The sequence below is a fragment of the Oncorhynchus mykiss genome, chromosome 1, assembly GCF_057628025.1.
Source record: "Oncorhynchus mykiss isolate SJ-2025 chromosome 1, ASM5762802v1, whole genome shotgun sequence".
NCBI lineage: Eukaryota > Metazoa > Chordata > Actinopteri > Salmoniformes > Salmonidae > Oncorhynchus > Oncorhynchus mykiss.
The window spans coordinates 66,071,350-66,077,726 of NC_143022.1; positions in this window are offsets into that span (position 1 = coordinate 66,071,350).

A 6,377-nucleotide genomic window follows, 5' to 3' on the forward strand; every position below is an offset into this window, starting at 1 on the left:
ATGGAGACCAGGTCATCTGATGCAGCACTCCACCACTCTCATTCTTGGTCAAATAGCACGTACACTGCCTGAGGTTTGTTGGGTCATTCTCCTGTTGTAAAACAAATTATAGTGCCACAAAGCACAAATCAGATGGGATGGCATATCGCTGCAGAATGCTGTGGTAGCCATGCTGGTTAAGTGTAACTTGAATTCTAAATAAATCACAGACAGTATCAGCAAAGCAGCAAAGCACCAGCAAAGCACCACCACACCATCACACCTCCTCCATCTTTCACGGTGGGAACTACACATGTGAAGATCATTCATTCACCTACTCTGCATCTCACAAAGACACAGCGGTTGGAACCAAAAATCTCAAATTTGGACTCATCAGACCATAGGGCAGATTTTCACTGGTCTAATGTCCATTGCTCATGTTTCTTGGCCCAAGCAAGTCTCTTCTTATTATTGGTGGGCTTAAGGAGTGGTTTCTTTGCGGCAATCTGACCATGAAGGCCTGATCCACACAGTCTCCTCTGAACAGTCGATGTTGAGATGTGTCTGTTACTTGAACTCTGTGAAGTATTTATTTGGGCTGCAATTTCTGAGACTTGTAATTCTATTGAACTTACCCTCTGCAGCAGAGGTAACCCTGGGTCTTCCTTTCCTGTGGCGGTCCTCATGAGAGCCGGTTTCATCATAGCGCTTGATGGTTTTTGAGACTACACTTGAAGAAACTTTCAAAGTTCTTGAAATTGACTGGATGACTGACTTTCATGTCTGAAAGTAATGATGGACTGTCGTTTCTATTTGCTTATTTGAGTTGTTCTTGCCATAATATGGACTTGGTCTTTTACCAAATAGGGCCCAGGCTATATACCACACCTACCTTGTTACAAAACAACTGATTGGCTCAAACGCATTAAGGAAAGAAATTCCACAAATTAACTTTTAACAAGACACACCTATTAATTGAAATGCATTCCAGGTGACTACCTCATGAAGCTGGTTGAGAGAATGTCAAGCGTGTGCAACGCTGTCATCAAGGCAAAGGGTTGCTACTTTATGGAATCTCAAGGTAAAATATATTTTTATTTGTTTAACACTTGTTTGGTTACTAAATGATTCCATATATCATAGTTTTGATGTCTTCTACAATGTAGAAAATAATAAGAAAGAAATAAAAGCCCTGGAATGAGTAGGTGTGTCCAAACTTATGACTGGTACTGTATATATACACTGCATTCGAAAATAATTCAGATCCCTTGACTTTTCCCACATTTTGTTACATTACAGCCTTATTCTAAAATGGATTAAATGAAAACAAATCCTCAGCAATCTACACACAATGCCCCGTAATGACAAAGCAAAAACAGGTTTATCAAAATGTTTGCTAATTTATATATAAAAAAAAAAACTTCAATACCTTATTTACAGTAGTATTCAGGCCCTTTGCTATGAGATTTGAAATTGAGCTCAGGTGCATCCTGTTTCCATTGATCATCCTTGAGAGGTTTCTACAACTTGATTGGAGTCCACCTGTGGTAAATTCAATAGATTGGACATGATTTGGAAAGGCACACACCTGTCTATATAAGGTTCCAGAGTTGACAGTGCATGTCAGAGTAAAAACCAAGCCGTGAGGTCGAAGGAATTGTCCATAGAGCTCTGAGATAGGATTGTGTCAAGGCACAGATCTGGGGAAGGTTACCAAAAAATGTCTGCAGCATTGAAGGTCCCCAAGAACACAGTGGCCTCCATCCTTCTTATATGGAAGAAGTTTGGAATCATCACAACTCTTCCTAGAGCTGGCCGCCTGGCCAAACTGAGCAATTGGGGGGAGAAAGGCCTTGGTCAGGGAGGTGACCAAGAACCTGATGGTCACTCTGACAGAGCTCTAGAGTTCCTCTGTGGAGATGGGAAAACGTTCCAGAAGGACAACCATATCTGCAGCACTCTACCAATCTGCCCTTTATGGCAATGTGGCCAGGTGGAAGCCACTCTTCAAAAAGCACATGACAGCCCGCTTGGAGTTTGCCAAAAGGCACCTAAAGACTCTCAGACCATGAGAAACAAGATCTTCCTGTCTGATGAAACCAAGATTGAACACTGTGGCCTGAATGCCAAGCGTCATGTCTGGAGGAAACCTGGCACCATCCCTACGGTGAAGCATGGTGGTGGCAGCATCATGCTGTGGGGGTGTTTTTTTGTGGCAGGCACTGGGAGAATAGTAAGGATCAAGGGAAAGATTAACGGAGCAAAGTACAGAGAGATCCTTGATGAAAACCTGCTCCAGAGTGCTCAGGACCTCAGACTGGAGCCAAGGTTCACCTTCCAACAGGACAACAACCCTAAGCACACAGCCAAGACAACGCAGGACCGGCTTCGGGACAAGTCTCAATGTCCTCAAGTGGCCCAGCCAGAGCCCGGACTTGAACCCGATCCAACATCTCTGGAGAGAACTGAAAATAGCTGTGCAGCGACGCTCCCCATCCAACTTGACAGAACTTGAGAGGATCTGCAGAGAGGAATGGGAGAAACTCCCCGAATACAGGTGTGTCAAGCTTGTAGCATCATACCCAAGAAGACTCAAGGCTGTAATCGCTGCCAAAGGTGCTTCAACAAAACTGAGATGAAGGGTCTGAATACTTATATCAATGTAATATTTTTTTTCTTCTATTTTTTTATACATTTGCAAACATTTCTAAAAACCTATTTTAGCTCTTTCATTAGCTCAGTATTGTGTGTAGATTGATGAGGGGATTTAAAAAATATATACATTTTAGAATAAGGTTCTAACGTAACAAAATGTGGAAAAAGTCAAGGTGTCTAAATACCTTCCGAATGACTGTATCTCCTAGATCTAGGACAGACACTTCAAAACCTTATTCTTTATGATTTATTTTTGACTGTCTTTTTTGCCATTTCTGAATGTGTTATTCAATGCGTTTCTAGGGGCTATAGTAGTAAAAGCCAATGCAATATTAGGGGGTTCTAAATTATCCATGGTATGACCATCTTTAAACAATTCCATATACCAGCTTAGAACAAAACATACAATATGTTTCAAATTTGAAAAAAGATGGCTGACATTAGCTAGCTTGTTAACGTTAGCTAGACTAGAGGTTAGGGGTTAGGGTTAAGTTTAGGAGTTAGTTTAAAGGGTTAGGGGAAGGGTTGGCTATCATTCTAATTAGTTGCAAAGTAGCTAAAAAGTAGTAAGTAGTTGAAAAGTTGCTCGGCAGCTAAAATGCTTAAGTTGTCCATGATGAGAACTTTTGGGTTGCGAGACGACCGCATTACACGCCCACCTATCCACCCCAACTAACCACCCTACTTTGTTTTTTGCTTTAAGTAACCATCTTTCTTACAATATGGAATCATTCCAAACGTAACATATCATACTACTTTTAGTGCCCAACGTTTACATTTACTATGTTACGTCTAGTCTATGAGACCAGGCTGGGCCATCAGATAGAATCAGGAGAATCTGAGAGGATAGAATAGCCTCTAAACAGCCCAAGCTCTTCTGACAATCCTCTCTTATTTCACCCCACTGTCTGCTGGGGAGTCTGGGTGATGAGAATACAGCACAGACGCCTAGATACATTTCATCAGCTCTTGTCATCACTCTAGGCCTGGAGGTTGTAGTGTAGTATCAGATTGCAGAGTGAGAGTGGATAGATGCTGGCTGGTTTCTACCTGCGCCAGTCAAGGTCTAGTGTTATAAAAAAGTCTGGATATCCAGTTCATATCTGGGACAGATCCAACCACACACTGTCTGGTTCCCTATCATCTCCAAAGCAGGAGTCCTATCTGTTCTGTCACATAATGTTACAGTACTGCCCCGAAAGCTTTTCCTTTGGTGTACCCGCGTCTTCTGACAGATGCAGGAAGACCCAAAATACACTCTCTCTTCTTGTTTACATCAATATTCCTTAGCTAGCATCCCCTTCCTTGTCCACGGGCTGTTTGCCTAGTAATTAAACACAGTCTGTTTTCCACAGCGTGCCTAAAACTTGTTGCCCAAATATCATTTTTAGCATTTTTATCAGGCATTATTCATCCTGGATGTGTAAGCAACAAATGTAGCGAAATTTGGGTTATTATCTGGCTTCATACTACAGAATACAAATCTCTATGCTACAGATGTAGGATTCTAACTTGATCCAGTTTGCTACAGCTTGAAAATAGGAAATGTAAATGATTATGTGGATCATAATTAATGTACATTTTTTTAGGGGTTGATCTATTTTTAGTTAGGGCAAATCAAATTTCAAAGTTGAAATGACAAACTTTGGAAGCCTTTTTAAAACTAAAATATACAAAAAAGTTTGAATTTCCTACTGTGCAGGACAATTCTCAGCAACAGAATAGTTATCAAATTAAGATAATACATCTGTACATGCAGATACACTATTAGAAAAAAGGGTTCCAAAAGAGTCCTTTGCAGAGGTATAGGGTTCTACCTAGAACATGTTTTTTTATCCTAAAAACATGTGATGGCTGCATTTTATTGCATTCAATGCATCTTCACTTAGAACTTTTGTAAATGGGTAATTGTGTTACTTGTGTGTTAATTGGACCCAAAGCTGTCATTATTCAAACCATTCCATAGATGTATACATTTACCATCAACTTCATCCTCAACAGTCAGTAGTTTGTCTTGGAAATTTGAGTGTTTCAGGTGTGTTGACCATGCCTAATTGGCCACACCTGCTCTTAATTTGTTTGTGTTTTGAAAGGTTTTGAATCTATTGTTTGAACAGTGGGAAATAAATGTTTGGAAGAGGTACAGTAGACATGCTATGTGCTCTGCAGGAAAGGCTTTAAATTGTTTTAATAACCTTTTAGCATGGTCTCTGTTCTAACTTCATTAAAACCATCTGTTCTATAGCCCAACAAATATTATTGAATTCGGACAATTTGTATCAGTTTAAAAAGACTGCACCTATGTGTGCATGTAAAGTGCCTTCAGAAAGTATTCACACCCCTTGATTTGTTAATGCATTTTGTTGTGTTACAACGTGGGATTACAATCTGCCCGATTCCAGCCTTACTGAAGCACCCCCAGATCATCACCGATCCTCCACCAAATTTCACAGTGGGTGCGAGACACTGTGGCTTGTAGGCCTCTCCAGGTCTCGCACCCACTGTGAAATTTGGTGGAGGATCGGTGATGATCTGGGGGTGCTTCAGCAAGGCTGGAATCGGGCAGATTTGTCTTTGTGAAGGACTCATTAATCAAGTCACGTACAAGGTTGTCCTGGAAGAAAACTTGCTTCCTTCTGCTCTGACAATGTTCCCGAAACTCTAAAGATAGTTTTTTCCAGCAGGACAATGCTCCATGCCACACAGCCAGGTCAATCAAGGTGTGAATGGAGGAACACCAGATCAAGACCCTTTCATGGCCAGCCCAATCTCCTGATCTTGAATCCCATTGAAAACCTCTGGAATGTGATCAAGAGGAAGAGGGATGGTCACAAGCCATCAAACAAAGCCGAGCTGCTTGAATTTTTGCATCTGGAGTGGCATAAAGTCACACAACATCAATGTGAAAGACTGGTGGAGAGCATGAAAGCTGTGATTGAAAATCATGGTTATTACACCAAATATTGATTTCTGAACTCTTTCCAAGTTAAAATATTAGTATTGTGTTGTTTAAAAATGAATATGAACTTATTTTCTTAGCATTATTCGAGGTCTGACAACATTGTATATTTTTGTTATTCTGACCAGTTGTCATTTTCTGCAAATAAATGCTCTAAATGACAATATTTTTTTTGCAATTTGGGAGAAATGTTGTCAGTTTATAGAATAAAACAAAAAAAAAGTTTTTACCCAAACATACCTATAAATAGTAAAACCAGATAAACTGACAATTTTGCAGTGGTCTCTTAATTTTTTTTCCAGAGCTGTATATAATATATAATATATGTAATCTATTGTCATAAATAGTTTTTTTAAAGGCTAATAAGCCTGGTATAACCACTCATAGAGGGTTCTAGGAAGAACACTTCAAAGATAAAAAAGGTTCTCAATAGAACCCTTCATAGAAAGTTCTAGGAAGAACCTTGAGATAATAAAATAGTTATTGGTAGAACCATTTATAGAGGGTTCTAGGATCAACTCTTGACAGAGGGTTCTATGAAGAACCATTCATAGATGGTTTGGAAAGGGTTCTACCTAGCACCAAAAAGGGTTCCTCTATGGAGACAAGCCAAAGAAACCTATATGGTTCTACTTCGCACCTTTTTTTCTAAGAGTGCACAGGAGCCTATGTAGACCTACCCCATATATGGCATTTGTAAAAGAAAATGTGTATTAATTGAATTCCAGACTGGGAACACAGATATTGTCAGACCTATTCATGAGGCCATATTGCTTTATTTTAT